The 16,371-nt window shown below is 45.0% G+C and overlaps 1 protein-coding gene across 7 annotated transcripts in view; it reads left to right on the top strand.

Annotated features, from left to right (window-relative positions):
• The window catches only part of nlgn2a (neuroligin 2a), a 169,912-nt gene that overhangs the window by 110,499 nt on the left and 43,042 nt on the right, over nucleotides 1–16,371 (top strand). The window lies entirely within an intron of this gene.

The following is a 16,371-nucleotide window of genomic DNA, read 5'->3' on the forward strand; positions in this document are numbered from 1 at the left end:
GACACACTGAAGGATAAATCCAGTACAGAATGAATATCTCCTGACCTTTGAACTACTTGCTCTCCAATTGTGGCTGTGCTTGTCTGCAGTGCACCTCTGGTGGAAGACTTGGCATCGTTGGTCTTGTCTGATGCAACGCTATGAATGCGGGCAGTATGCTCACTGCTAAATATATTCATTTTTAAGACGTCTTTTACAAGACAGTAATATTGGAGAGAGGCATAGTCATGCAAATTATAGTGTGTGCAGGCATCTTTACGAGGTCCGAAATATAGTTCTCAATTTTTCACTTTAACTACACACCAATGGAGAGCGGGGCAGGGGGAGAATAAATCACAATACTTTTATCTTCATTTCATCTCTCACAACAAGTAGATATAACTTTGGTTTTTTAAAGCCTTGTCACACTGCAGACACCTTTTGATGCTGTACTCCACTTTTGAAACCACTGTGAACTAGCACAGTAAAGTTATAATACATTACTAACTGGGTGGTTTGAATACTGATTGGCTGAGAGCTGTGGTATATGAGAACATGTACCACAGGTATGACATCGCAGCACTTTCGACTGCTCCAATTGCGTTGGTAACCAATTTATGATCACAAAAGGGATTTGTGGTATATAACCATTATACCGCGGCTAAAAGTTGTGTCTAGGCACTCTGGTCTATCTGTCTATATACCAATATACCATGTGATGTTACAAACCAATATAATGCAGCAATATAATACAGCACGGTATACCAGAATAAACATGAATGTAATCTTATAAATCATTGGTGTTTTATTCTTGAAGTCAGCTCTCTGTTGTTTCTGAGATGCCTACTGCAAAGCATAGCAGAGATGTTGATCTACCGACTGAATTACGATAACACTTACTCTTGATTGAGTGGAAGCATGTCTAAAATGATGAACTAAATAACACAAGTTATGGTTCACAGATACCTAATGTTTCAAAGATAGCCTAGCTGTGTAAAGCTGAGGGAAAAACATGACGCTGATATGATTGCTTGTCCTTTCATAACAAAGTATTTAATAAACAAATTGTAGCTGATTTAGAGATTACACATAATGAGTCTGCCTTAAAATTCAATGTAAAAAACAATAATGTAAAAATGTATCAAAACATTGACTAGAATCACACTAATGCAGATTGTTTGACACGTTTTTAAAGTTAAACCGCATTTCTAGCTTAAACTGTAAAAGAAGATTAGCGGTCCAAAGAATAATAATAATCAGCGTAACACCGTAAATTTATACCACAAATTATGGTCAGGGGTTGGGTTGAATTCTATTAAATGGACATGTCCTGCACAATTTGGATTCTTACTATCTTTTTCAGTCCAGCAACATTGGCACACTGTAGTCTGTTGTCAGACATCATTAGGATTATAGAAGCCATACATACTGTTTGTTCTTCACTACCTGCAACTGTCAGTATCAGGGACACACATCTGAGCGAATCAAAGGCTGCATCTCTGTAACAGAAAGACCTTCGGGCTGGGCTATACACTACTAGACCTGTAGACTGATTCCTCTGCCATTACATCTTACCTGCAAAACAACACTTTAATAGATTATGACCAAATACCTTTATAATGAGTTACCTCCAAATAGTGATTTTGTCTGATGTAATGTCACTTTTGGGGAGAAATCAAATAGATACACTTCTTGTATATCCTATGCTGTGAATTTAACATTATAGGATAGATATAAATCTTTTTCACTCCCCAAAGTAATAATGCAGTGTCATCAAAGATTGAATAACTTAGTTGCTGGAAGAATCTAGGCCCCAGTTTCCCAATAACATGGCACTTACGATCATCTTAGTGCTTTGGGAAACCGGGCCCAGTTCTCTACAATTCCCCAAATAGTTATGTTTTGTAGTTTAGAACAATTTACTGATTTGTATCCAACTCATGACTGCCTGCAATATTGTTTTGTCTACATCATGAGGATAACATATTAAGCTAACAGTAGCTAGTTGGAGTTAATGTTAACTATTAGCAATGTCTGTTTTGGGTTAACTTTGTCCTCTTTCATATGCTGTTTCTGGATTTTTTTTATTTTACATACTCTGGACTTTCCTCACTTTATCATTGGAAATGACCTACTTGGTAATTTACCTTTCTGCATTGGTAATTTACCTACTTTAGGCATGCTTTCTAGCTATCTATCTTTTCTGCGGGCAACAGCGCTTGCTGAACTCCCAGGGGAGAGTAGAGCAAGGAGCTGTTAAAACTGAACGGTGTGAATATATCTTAAACTTGAAGTTTTCACCTACTTATTTTCAACGTTACCTTTTGGAGCCTTTGAAGTTGGACTGTTTAACCATACCACAAGGATTGTTTCGACAGCCACCCTGCCTCTGTCAGATATAAAAGGACTGCTCTTTTCTGTGGATTTATAATGTTGTTAGGGTCTGAAACTCTGCTATTTTCCTGTGCTTACTAGCCAGCCAAGTTTGTTCGCTGGCTGAATAGCAAACATTACCAAGTTGCCTGGCTTGCTGATTAAGTTATTTTTCAATAACTGATTAGAGGATGCTGTATCGTGCTGTATGCTCAAATGTGCTATTTCTATTTACTTGTGTCTCAGTTAGCTATTGCTGCAGTAAGTTAGTAAGCTAGTTAGATAGCCATGTGTTCAATGCCTTGGATGGGCAATGCAGTGTTCTTTAAACACTTCAGCTAACTAGTTTACATTGGTAGCAAATACACTGGCTGGCTAAGGCCTCTTCATGACACCAAACTCATCGTAAAAATGTTTCAACGTAGGACCTGAGCAATCTCCCGAATACTAATTCTGAAAATCGCAAAGTGACTTGTAACTTTTGATGAGTTACACGTTGTTTGAACATGTAGAGAACGTGTGTGCCCGCCTGTGCATGCCTTTAGTTTGAAGCCTAAGGATGTTTTGGAGCTTGTAGGGTTTTGTATGGTCTCCGTTCAATAGTGTCATGCCTGTATGTTAATTGATTATACGGACAGAGTCATTTACGGAAAGAAACAGAGCTTGTGCGTTTGTCCCTGACACATGCACCCACACACAGACTTCAGCTATGTGGTTCTCTTACTACAGGCCATTTATGGGGCTGATCTTGACTCACTGAAGTCGCATTTCAAGCAGTGTTTCATTTTATTTGAGTTATTACTCCACCTAGGTTTGTGTCTTGAACTGCATGTCCACTGATTCGTTTTGGTTTTCCTTCCAGCTTCTATTGAGCCTTTGTTACCTTACAATACATTTCCCGTTGTCAGGACGTTTTGGCTTAATGTCCACTGTATGTTGTGAACTGTAGTCTGCCGTTCATGGTTTTGGGAAACATGGAGGACTCCGGATCTCACCTTTCTCAACGTCCTTCTTTGAACAGGTGTTTTTAATTCTAACTCCTCTATCTTTGTCCCTCCCTTCACCAGGCATCTCATTGTACCCAAATGTGTGATGTCATGTTTTAAACTGCTCTGTCGCTTTTCTCTGATTTAAATCACTATTCAGCCTCCCTGTCTGTCTATCTGATTTAAACCGCCCTTCAGCCTCCCTCTATCTGTCTATCTGATTTAAACTACCATTCAGCCTCACTCTGTCTGTCTGTCTGATTTAAACCACTCTTCAGCCTACCTCTGCCTGTCTGTCTGATTTAAACCACTCTTCAATCTCCCTCTGCCTGTCTGTCTGAGTTAAACCACCATTCAGCCTCCCTCCCTCTGTCTGTCTGTCTGTCTGATTTAAACCACTCTTCAGCCTCCCTCGGTCTGTCTGTCTGATTTAAACCACCCTTCAGCCTCCCTCTGCCTGTCTGTCTGATTTAAACCACTCTTCAACCTCCTTCGGCTGTCTGCCTGATTTAAACCACTCTTCATTCTCCCTCTTTCTGTCTGTCTGATTTAAACCACCCTTCAGCCTCCCTCTGCCTGTCTGTCTGATTTAATCCACCCTTCAGCCTCCCTCTGCCTGTCTGTCTGATTGAAACAACCCTTCAGCCTCCCACCAGCCTCCCTAACTGTCTGTCTGAATAAAACTGTGTTTGCATGTCTGCATGTGTGCTAGAGAACAAGCCACTTCGCTTTCTTTTTCTGACTCTGATTAAAACCATGACATCCGGTCACCAGGGATGACGCCGGTTACCGTGGCAATACCACAGTAATAACTCCACAGTACTTGGCACCAGATTGTGGAAATTCACATAAGAATGTCTCTTTATAGCTTTTACCTTCACGGTAGCCTTTAACGCTAAAATGGTTAGTATAAGACCGACTGAGTCATATCCATTGCTGCCTAGCCTAGCTAAAGCTATGCTCCAACACACAAGCCACAGTAGGGACACTCAAAGTCATCCCTATGCTAACAGCTAATAGCCTTCTGTTGTACAGTGACCTATTAGCGTTATAGCGCTAGCCTGGTTGATTGGATGATATCACTACATTTCAACACAAGTCACATAGGAGTGTAAATACCTGTTAGCCTGTTCCACAAGAGGGAATTTCTGCTGTGTTAAATGTATAATGGCTGTACGTAGCATAGCGTAGCCTAGCATTGCTGAAAGACTAGCACCTGCGGAGCTGCGGTGTGACCTTGTCTCGGCTGCCCTAGCGACACACACGTACATGTCACTTAAACTGAAATTAGCTTTTTATATCCACTGCCCCTATGGGACCTGCCGGGGACTAGGCTGAAAGGGAGGGATGGAGGGAGAAATAGGGAGGAAGAAAGAAAAAGTTGCAAAAAGAGGGCTAGAGAGAGAAAAAAAGAGGTAGATGAGCAGAGAGTAGTAATATATTAAGAGATGAACATTCTAGAACAGAAAAGGAGAGGAGGTTAAGGTGTGTGTAGGTGTGTGTGTGCGTGTGAAAAAGATGGCGAGCAGGTGACTGGGCAAAGGGGAAGAGAAGGCATTGAGAGGGTTAGGGTTGGAGAAAGAGAGTGAAAGAGATGAGATGAAGGGGGGGTGGAATGGGGGGGGGGGGTAGAGAAGACAGGGGCTGCATTTTCCTGTGATGCTAAAAATAAAAGCTGCAGAGCCGAGCTGCCTTTTAAATCTGCAGTGAAGCACACATTCATTCAAAGCACAATTATACAATATAGGCCAGGACGGATACATACACACACACACACACACATATATACACAAACATGGCTGATCTCAGCATATGAAGGTCAATATTCGACGTTTGCCCATGTGGGGAAATCCTGCGACTTAGGGCATTGATGATTACAGTCTTAACTGACTGCTGGTTTTGTGAAAAGGGATTGTGAATGTGTACAACATTTTTAGTTAATCATTTATGCTTTTCCCAAACCTTAAGTCTAACCTTAACCATTCCGAATGAGTAACTAACCCTAACCTTCAAATTTAATCAAACCATTCAAGACCTCGAGATTACAATGGTCGCACACCACGGCAGGAAGTGAATTTGGATTCCGGACACCGCCTAGTGAGCCAATGACTGTAGTGGGGGGTCTCTGTCTGTTGGACAGCGGGTTCCATGGATTAGGCTGGGGTGTGAAATCCACTCCGACAGGACTGGAGGAGAAAAGCATTAAGATGCCGGTGGAGAGAACCCCCGGAACACACAGACACACGCGCACACAGTTCACACACACACACACATCCCTCTTCTTCCCCTAACCCAGACCATCCGGGCCGTTTCCATGGTAACCCCGGGAAGAAAAGATAAGCGAAAGTCTTCTTGACTTGGCAGAGAGATTGTACGAGGTGCCTGAGACGGAGAGAGTTTTTGACTTTGGGAAGGAAGGAAACTGAGAGAATGGAGAGGAACGCTGGGAGATGACAGTAATAAGTAGCTGATTCTTTTATCTAAGCAGAGATTAGATTAACACCTCCACTGACCTGAATAAGACACACACACACACGCACACGCAAACACCTAATCACACCCAATCATTTCCCTACTCTCCCGCCGGTGATGTCATGTCTACAGTTCCTCTCGGTTGTACTCTAGACTCTGTTTCACCTCTGAGTGTCCCTGTCCTCCCCCCTCGCCTCCTCCTCCTCTGCTCTACCTTTTCTCTCCTCCTCTCCTCTACCCCACCCCCCCCCTCCCGTAGACCACCGTCAGAGAAGCACCGTCGCTCCTGGAAACGCTTCTGCGTACGTAGTGACGCCGTCTGACGCGAGACAAGCGCCCCCCCCCCGCCCGCCCCGCTCCTCGGCTCTCTCTCCTCCGTATCACCCCTTCGACTCTCCTCGATTCTCTTTCTCCTCCGTATTTCCGAACCCTTCTCTCCTCCTTCATATCCTCTCCCCCTTTCCTCACTCCCTCCCTCCTTTATCTGCCGCTCTCCCTCTAACCCCCACTTCTCTCCCCTTCCGTCTCCCCCCTCCCCCCCACCCTTTTAAAACCCAGTCTGTTATCCTCTGTCTCTCTCCTCCATCGCTCCTGCGCCCACCCTCCACCCGCCGTCTCCCAGCCTCCATCTCAACCCTTCCCTTACTCCGCCTCCCTGCCCGCAGTTTGCCTCGGTTCCTCTGTCCCCCCGTCCCCTCTCAGTGTCCAGTCTAAATGATGACGGATGGAGGAGATGACGCCGATACGTGTATCAACCCTCCAGCACCTCGTCTTTCTAAGTGGAGAGACACGGGACATAATGGCAGTCCATACATCACAAGTAGACACTCGCTGAATCATTCGCCGAAACGTTAGAGGCTGGCCTCTCGTCGCACGCCGTTGTCCCATTTACCAGTCGGTGAGCGTCCCAGGGAGCTTCCAAACTGGCACACGACTCCCTACGATGTGTCGCCCCCGCCCCCCCTCTGGTTCATGGCCGGGGGTGGGGGGGCTGACCTTGGTGCTGTTGAGCTAGCCGTGCGTGGCTTTCTCACCCCGCTTTATTCCTCCGCCGCAGGTGATTTGGGAGAACAGTTCTTGGTTTCCGCTGGTGTACATTGTTGGCGGGAGAGGGTGTCCCAGTGCCCAGAGTGGGGAAGGGAGACTCCTGAGTGTTTCATTTCTCCCACCCCTTCACCTCTCCTCCCTGACACCATTAACCTGCCTCTCAGTCGGCTGGACGCTTTCCCCGCAAGTTCTCCCTCGGCTCCCCGCCAGTTCCAGCTGTCTCTCTCCATCTACGTCCCCGAAGAGGACCGTCTCCAATGGGCCACAGCTGGGCCCGTCTCCCCCCCCCTCCTCGCCCCAGAACCTCCACCTGGCCATCTAAACCGCGTTAACCCGTCGGCCTCACTACACTCGGGGCTATGGAGGGGAGTGTGTGTGTGTGTGGGTGAGTGTGTGAGTGTGTGTGTGTGAGTGTGTGTATCCCTCACACCTCCTTACACCCGCCCACAGATGTTTTGAATAGCAATAACACTCGTTAGCATGTTGGAAGCTGAAGTACTGAGTCAAAGGGGGTGACCAGTGGATGCTGAGTGATTGGTCGGTTCCGCTGTGATTGACAGGGAAAGACCCGGTGCCCAGTTAACCCAGAAGAGCACAGCCACCCTGACCCGGGGAACAGAAAGGCTGAACACAGCCCAGCAGTAGAGGGCAGAGGGGGAGCGATGGACGGGGAGGCTGGGTGGTAGAGCGTTACTCATGCGTACACACACAAACACACACATAAAACACACACACACACACACATGCTGGCTCGTATCCCTATCCATCCTCGTAACAGCTGCTAAGAGAGCTTCCAGGGCTAGGCCACACCTGCGTTCTCTCTCACCCCTCCCTCTCTCTCTCTCACTCCCCCCTTCCTCTCTCGCTTTCTTTCTCTCTCAACCCCCTTCCTCACCCGCTTGCTCACTCTCCTCATCCAGTTCCTCTCTCTCTCACTTTCTCTATCTCGTTCCGTCCCCCTCACTCCATGCTCAAGCCCCCTTCCCATTCTCTTCCTCCCCAGTTGCGGGGGGGGGGGCTGACCTGACCAGATCTCTGCTCCGCCCCCTGTGTCCTCCATACAGAGGGCATACTATGTAGTTGTCAGACTCTATACGTCTTCTCTGGGCTCACACACACAAACACACACGCCCCTCTCCCTGTCCTTCCGCTCTGTAGGAATCCCGCCCAGGTGATTACAGAGACAGGTCTGGGGTGTAATTAGGCCAGGTTAAACGACGGACCTCATCACAACGGGGTGGCGTTGCACTTCAGCAACACACCAACCAAGGTCGTTAGTGGAGTTAGCGTGACCTCACACGCTCTGATCGGTTTGGACAAGCGGCGTGGAAAACATGCGGAACGGCCCGGACATGTCTCGGAAGATCTTTGGGCAACAAACATCTCATACACAATTCGTAGGTGTGATCAACAGGAGGTGATATGAGTTGGTAGGAGCTGATGGTAGGAGCTGTGTGGATATGATTAAATAAGGTTTGAGGAGGTGATGAGAGTTGACAGAAGTTGATGCTTATGCCATTTCGGAGGGGCTGTGAGGATCTTTACATTTAGACCTTATTAACATTGAAGTCATTTAGCAGATGCTGTTATAGCCAAGAGGCTGTGGTAGTACACTGGTAAAATGTTCTTACTTCATCCTCCACGCTCTATCAACTGAGCTCCAGGCCATTCTGGGTTCCTGTGAAATTGGAATAGTTACACGAGGAAACCTGTGGGTTTGTGTCCGCATTTGTGCGTGCATATGTGTGTGTGCGCGCACGTTTGTGCATGTGTTACACACCTGTGGTTCTTGACATCTCTGTCCACCAGGCACTAGTCAGAGCGGGCGTCTCGTTAGCAAGCTGTTTTACTAATGAGCTAATTAGCTGGTGGATCTAGGAGGAACGGAGCTGTTGCCAAACGGCCTACCGAAACCAACCCCCCGTTAGTTAGCCTAACCTAAAGGGAGGGTTGTGGTTAGATTCCGGCGCGTTTCTCTTAACCAGGAAAGCAGTGCAGAGCAGCGGGGCAGACAGACACACACGCACGTGCACACAAACACACACAGAGAGACACAAACACACACAGGTAACCCGGTTTCATACACAGCTCCTGTTCAGGCGGGAGGACCCTGTGGTCATGAAGGAGACTTTCCAGAGTGATGCTATCTAGTAGTCTCGATACAGCTCGTTCCCTCGACGTTCCTCATGGGAGACTAACATCATCGAGGGTCCCTACAGCTGGATTCTCTGCCTCGGTGTGAAGTAGAGCTAATGAACGTAGCCAGCTACTATAAAAACAACCAATGAAGTCGACGGTGATTAAACTTGGCACCGCCTCAAAGGGACTCGGCTGTTAGCCAATCGGCTTGCGGAACGGCAGGCATCTGGGAACTCATAAAGTAGTCCCTCTTCGTGGGGGGGGGGGGGGGGGTTAACGAGGCCCTCCGTGCAAGTCCCTGTCGACGTCATCCAGAGTCAACCATGGAGGAACCACCGGAATCGCAACGTTTCCTCGGACACAGCTCCACGGTTTCGGGAGGGTCAGAGATGGGGACGTGTAAACTGACCTTACTGGGCGCCCCCAAAATCACAGGGAGTGGCCGGAGCAGGATGAGGGAGGGCAGCCAGGTCATTCGGCCACCGGTCCTCCTCAGATAGCACTGAGACAGTTGGCACCATCTCTCCGGAACCAGGATCCAAACGTCAAGCCGCAATGACGCAGCTGTTCTGTGAGCCAGTGGCTTAGAACACTATTCAACTTGGGGGTCAGTATATATTGAATTTCCATACCCGTTTAGGTTTGGTTTGCCTACCATGATGTATTCTTCTCTTGTCTGCCAGGCTGACACACACACTTTCACACACACACACACACACACACACTCGTACTTTTTATCACACAAACGCACTTCTTCTCTGCTCTACCAATCATGGGCTTCTAAGCTTGCCGTTTGTGTTAATCCTCCATGACCTTTCTCGTCATCCCTCTGTTCTCCTCTCTTCGTTTTTCATCCCTCTGTTTTTAATTGTAATGAAACAAATGTGCTCATTAATTGGCTGACTGGAGATGGGGGGGGGGGACTATGGAAAAGATGAGAGAGAAAAGTCTGCTGCAGCCGTAGAGAAGTGCCTCTATGAAAATGGCTGACTTTTCCACTGAATTAAAGGTTTAAGGTTGACATGTTTCGTGTTTTCTGCAAAACATCTCAAAGCAACTTGTTTGAACACTAAATGCCAATGATCTATTTTCCGTTTCAGAGGAAGGTGTCTAACAAAAGGAAGTCATTACTTCTGGCATGTAAACATTTAGTATTTGAGGGGATTTGTGGGGGCTGTGTTGGCTGGCAGGGTGTTTTAAACAGATGTTAGATGGTAGAGGACCAAATTGAAACTGGCGCTCAATCTGACAGCTTGGCCTTTTTTGGTCTTGAAACTTGAAGAAGCTGTGTAATTTGTAAATTGACTACAATTTGGGCTTGATATATTTTCTCTCTCTATGCGACTCTTGCTCTCAACGTTTTCTTATTTTTACATAAAAAAGGGTAATGTAGAATGTTTTTTATGATTCTGTGAGTGCAGTTTTAATGTACGTTTTAAATTCACAATATGCCCCCTGTCAAGTGTGCAATATTGGCTGAGTAAGCAAAAAACATATCCAATGAACAGATGCCACAATTGTACATAGTGGAAACTTTCTATCGCACACATCCATAAACACACACAAACACAGACATGAGCCTTTACATACAGTGGATATAAAAAGTCTACACACCCCTGTTAAAATGGCAGGTGTTTGTGATGTAAAAGAATGAGACAAAGATAAATCATGTCAGAACTTTTTCCACTTTTAATGTGACTTACAATGTGAACAATTCAATTGAAAAACAAACTGAAATCTTCGAAGGGAAATTTTTAAATAAAAACCTTACAATAACCTGGTTGCATAAGTGTGCACACCCTCTTATAACTGGAGATGTGGCTGTGTTCAGAATTAACCAATCACATTCAAACTCATGTAAAATAGAAGTCATTACACACCTGCCATCATTAAAAGTGACTCTGAATAATCACAAATAAAGTTCAGCTGTTCTAGTAGTATTTTCCTGACCTTTTCTAAGTTGCATAACAGAACAAAAGCCATGTTCCACAGAGAGCTTCCAAAGCATCAGAGGGATCTCATTGTTGAAGATAAAATTCAGGAGAAGGGTACAAAAGAATTTCCAAAGCATTAGATATACAATGGAACACAGTGAAGACAGTCATAAGTGTGCAAGTGGAGAAAATATGGCACAACAGAGACATTACCAAGAACTGGACGTCCCTCCAAAATTTATGAAAAGACGAGAAGAAAACTGGTCAGGGAGGCTTCCAAGAGGCCTACAGCAACATTACAGGAACTGCAGGAATTTCTGGCAAGTACTGGCTGTGTGCTACAAATCTCCGGTATTCTTCATATGAATGGGCTATGGGGTAGGGTGGCAAGACGGAAGCCTTTTCTTACAAAGAAAAACATCCAAGCTCGGCTGAAGTTTGCAAAAACAAACATCAAGTCCCCCAAAACCATGTGGGAAAATGTGTTATGGTCTAATGAAACCAAGGTTGAACTTTTTGCCCATAATTCCAAATATATGTTTGATGCAAAAACAACACTGCGCATCACCCAAATAACACCATACCCACAGTGAAGCATGGTGGTGGCAGCATCATGCTTTGGGGCTGTTTTTCTTCAGCTGGAACCGGGGCCTTAGTCAGGGTGGAGGGAATTATGAACAGTTCCAAATACCAGGCAATTTTGGCACAAAACCTTCAGGCGTCCATTAGAAAGCTGAAGATGAAGAGGAAGTTCACCTTTTGGCATGACAAATACCCAAAGCACACTTCCAAATCCACAAAAGCATGGCTTCACCAGAAGAAGATTAATGTTTTGGAATGGCCCAGTCAGAGCCCAGACCTGAATCAAATTGAACATCTGTGGGGTGATCTGAAGAGGGCTGTGCACAGGAGATGCAATCTGACAGATTTGGAGTGCTTTTGCAAAGCAGAGCGGGCAAATATTGCCACATCAAGATGTGCCATGCTAATAGACTCCTACCCAAAAAGACTGAGTGCTGTATTAAAATTAAAAGGTGCTTTAACAAAGTATTAGTTTAAGGGTGTGCACACTTTTGCAACCAGGTTATTGTGATTTTTATTTTTTTTACCCCTCAAAGATTTCAATTTTTCAATTGAATTGTTCACATTATGGTTCACATTAAACGTGGAAAAAGTTCTGACATGATTTATCGTTGTCTCATTCTTTTGCATCACAAGAACCTGGCATTTTAACAGGGGTGTGTGTACTTTTTATATCCACTGTATATATGTGTTTGTCGCTCCCTACAGTTTTGCATATCCAGTAGTTGATCGGGTCAATTCCCAGGCTACACTGACTGAAAAGTGAACTTTTTTACCCTCCCGTGTGAGGGTTGTCTAGTGTTTAACAGTCTGAAGGATTAACTGCATTGTATTATAATGAGGGTACATTGTGGAAACATTCTGTAGGTGACAACACAGTTGAACCTCTCCATTAATTTAATTGAATCTATTCACCCAGCAATTAACAAATTCATTCTAATTACATTGCCATTTGTTAAAATAGCATTACAGTAGTGTGCTGTGTGGCTTCACGCATCCTGGCTCCGTATATACCAGCAGGTATAAAATACTGTATTTTACTAGCCAACGATCTGCCTGTTAGCTACGGTCATACTCAAGCCCTCTACTCTGTGTCAGCCTCAATCTCTCTGAGCTTCATGAGAAGTAGAGCCCTCCAGAGTCAGACTTACTCAGCAAATGTAAGGGTGTGGGGGGGTGTGGGGGGGGGGGGGGATTCACCTCCTACTCCACCTCCTCTTCCTCCTCCAAACTCTCCAGGAATGACTGTGAAGTGCTCCCTTGGGACCCTAGCTCACCTCCGCTCCCCTAACACCCCCTCTATTTTCCTCCCGCTCCTTCCCTCTCACCCTCCCTCCCTTCCTTCCTGCTTTTTAGCCTCTTGCTCCCTATTCCTCCGCTGCCCCTTTGGGAGAATCTCAATCTCATCCTCCTGTCACTCCTCTGTCTCTCCCGGTCTCCTGCTGGGTCAGTCCGGTTCAGTCCAACAGCATGGTGAACCTACCGACATCTAGCTGTTATGACAGCTTGTCCAGATGCATTCTCCTTCTCCATCTCATGCTCCACTGTACTCCTCTAATAACTCTCCCCCACTTTTTCTCTTCCTCTCCTCTCTCCTCTCTCTCAACCTCGACCTGTTTACCTCCTAGTCGTTCTTCTTTTTCCAGTACATTCTTTCTCTTTACCTGTTTTCCCGTTCTCCACAAGTCCATGCTCTTCTTCCTTCTCCATCTTACTTCGTCCGTCTTTACTTTGCACCCATCACTCTCTCCCGCTGTCATTCCTGGTCGTGATGCATATGTCTGAAACGTTTACGTCTCCTCAGTCCGCTCTGGTTCGTCTGTCTTTTTTCTGCCTTCACCTCTGCCCTGTCTTTCCTTTTCTCCCTTGGTGTCTGCCTAGTTTTCTTTGGTCTTTTTATTCTACTTTTCCTAACAAAATGTTCCATCCCCCTACAGACCTCCGGATCATATGTTTTCATCACACTCCGTTTAAACCTGTCTGTTCATCCATCTGTTAATCTCTCTCCCTTTCTCCTTCTGCCGTTCACCCTGTCCATCTCAGTCATATCATGTAGTCATGGGACTTTTGTGATTGACAAAACACCGTTTACACACCCGAAAATCCACCAGCACAAGACATCATTTCTTCTATCTCTCTGAACCTGTTTCTTCTATCTCTCTGAACCTGTGTCTTCTATCTCTCTGTACCTGTGTCTTCTATCTCTCTGTACCTGTGTCTTCCATCTCTCTGTACCTGTGTCTTCTATCTCTCTGAACCTGTGTCTTCTATCTCTCTGAACCTGTGTCTTCTATCTCTCTGTACCTGTGTCTTCTATCTCTCTGAACCTGTGTCTTCCATCTCTCTGAACCTGTCTCCCCTATCTCTTTGAACCTGTCTCTTCTATCTCTCTGAACCTGTCTCTTCTATCTCTCTGAACCTGTCTATTTTATCTCTCTGAACCTGTCTCTTCTATATCTCTGAACCTGTCTCTTCTATCTCTCTGAACCTGTCTCTTCTATATCTCTGAACCTGTCTCTTCTATCTCTTTGAACCTGTCTCTTCTATATCTCTGAACCTGTCTCTTCTATATCTCTGAACCTGTCTCTTCTATCTCTCTGAACCTGTCTCTTCTATATCACTGAACCTGTCTCTTCTATCTCTCTGAACCTGTCTCTTCTATATCTCTGAACCTGTCTCTTCTATATCACTGAACCTGTCTCTTCTATATCTCTGAACCTGTCTCTTCTATATCACTGAACCTGTCTCTTCTATATCTCTGAACCTGTCTCTTCTATCTCTCTGAACCTGTCTCTTCTATATCTCTGAACCTGTCTCTTCTATCTCTTTGAACCTGTCTCTTCTATATCTCTGAACCTGTCTCTTCTATATCTCTGAACCTGTCTCTTCTATCTCTCTGAACCTGTCTCTTCTATATCACTGAACCTGTCTCTTCTATATCACTGAACCTGTCTCTTCTATCTCTCTGAACCTGTCTCTTCTATATCTCTGAACCTGTCTCTTCTATATCACTGAACCTGTTTCTTCTATCTCTCTGAACCTGTCTCTTCTATATCTCTGAACCTGTCTCTTCTATATCACTGAACCTGTCTCTTCTATATCTCTGAACCTGTCTCTTCTATATCACTGAACCTGTCTCTTCTATATCTCTGAACCTGTCTCTTCTATCTCTCTGAACCTGTCTCTTCTATATCTCTGAACCTGTCTCTTCTATATCACTGAACCTGTGTCTTCTATCTCTCTGAACCTGTCTCTTCTATATCTCTGAACCTCTCTCTTCTATCTCTTTGAACCTGTCTCTTCTATATCTCTGAACCTGTCTCTTCTATATCTCTGAACCTGTCTCTTCTATCTCTCTGAACCTGTCTCTTCTATATCACTGAACCTGTCTCTTCTATATCACTGAACCTGTCTCTTCTATCTCTCTGAACCTGTCTCTTCTATCTCTTTGAACCTGTCTCTTCTATATCTCTGAACCTGTCTCTTCTATATCTCTGAACCTGTCTCTTCTATCTCTCTGAACCTGTCTCTTCTATATCACTGAACCTGTCTCTTCTATATCACTGAACCTGTCTCTTCTATCTCTCTGAACCTGTCTCTTCTATATCTCTGAACCTGTCTCTTCTATATCACTGAACCTGTTTCTTCTATCTCTCTGAACCTGTCTCTTCTATATCTCTGAACCTGTCTCTTCTATCTCTCTGAACCTGTCTCTTCTATATCACTGAACCTGTCTCTTCTATATCACTGAACCTGTCTCTTCTATCTCTCTGAACCTGTCTCTTCTATCTCTTTGAACCTGTCTCTTCTATATCTCTGAACCTGTCTCTTCTATATCTCTGAACCTGTCTCTTCTATCTCTCTGAACCTGTCTCTTCTATATCACTGAACCTGTCTCTTCTATATCACTGAACCTGTCTCTTCTATCTCTCTGAACCTGTCTCTTCTATATCTCTGAACCTGTCTCTTCTATATCACTGAACCTGTTTCTTCTATCTCTCTGAACCTGTCTCTTCTATATCTCTGAACCTGTCTCTTCTATATCACTGAACCTGTCTCTTCTATATCTCTGAACCTGTCTCTTCTATATCACTGAACCTGTCTCTTCTATATCTCTGAACCTGTCTCTTCTATCTCTCTGAACCTGTCTCTTCTATATCTCTGAACCTGTCTCTTCTATATCACTGAACCTGTGTCTTCTATCTCTCTGAACCTGTCTCTTCTATATCTCTGAACCTCTCTCTTCTATCTCTTTGAACCTGTCTCTTCTATATCTCTGAACCTGTCTCTTCTATATCTCTGAACCTGTCTCTTCTATATCTCTGAACCTGTCTCTTCTATATCACTGAACCTGTTTCTTCTATCTCTCTGAACCTGTCTCTTCTATATCTCTGAACCTGTCTCTTCTATATCACTGAACCTGTCTCTTCTATATCTCTGAACCTGTCTCTTCTATATCACTGAACCTGTCTCTTCTATATCTCTGAACCTGTCTCTTCTATCTCTCTGAACCTGTCTCCCCTATCTCTCTGAACCTGTCTCCCCTATCTCTCTGAAACGGTCTCCTCTATCTCTCTGGCCCGACCTCTGTAGATTACTGATGGGCTTGTGTTTTGTGTTTGATTTAGAGTTTGGGACAGTGTAAACAGTAGTGTGTGTCTATGCGTGTGTGTGTGTGTTAGGGTGACCATGGTTAGGGTGCAGGGTTGAATAGCTGTAGTGGCTACTATAGATGGTTGGTGAGGACAACACTAAGTTTTCCCTCATCGTGTCCTATTAGCTGCTGTGTAGTTTTAGCCTAGCCTAGCCTAGCCGTCTCCTCCTATCAGCATGAGTGACATATCACTGGGGCAGAACGG

The sequence above is a fragment of the Esox lucius genome, chromosome 24, assembly GCF_011004845.1.
Source record: "Esox lucius isolate fEsoLuc1 chromosome 24, fEsoLuc1.pri, whole genome shotgun sequence".
Classification (NCBI taxonomy): Eukaryota; Metazoa; Chordata; class Actinopteri; order Esociformes; family Esocidae; genus Esox; species Esox lucius.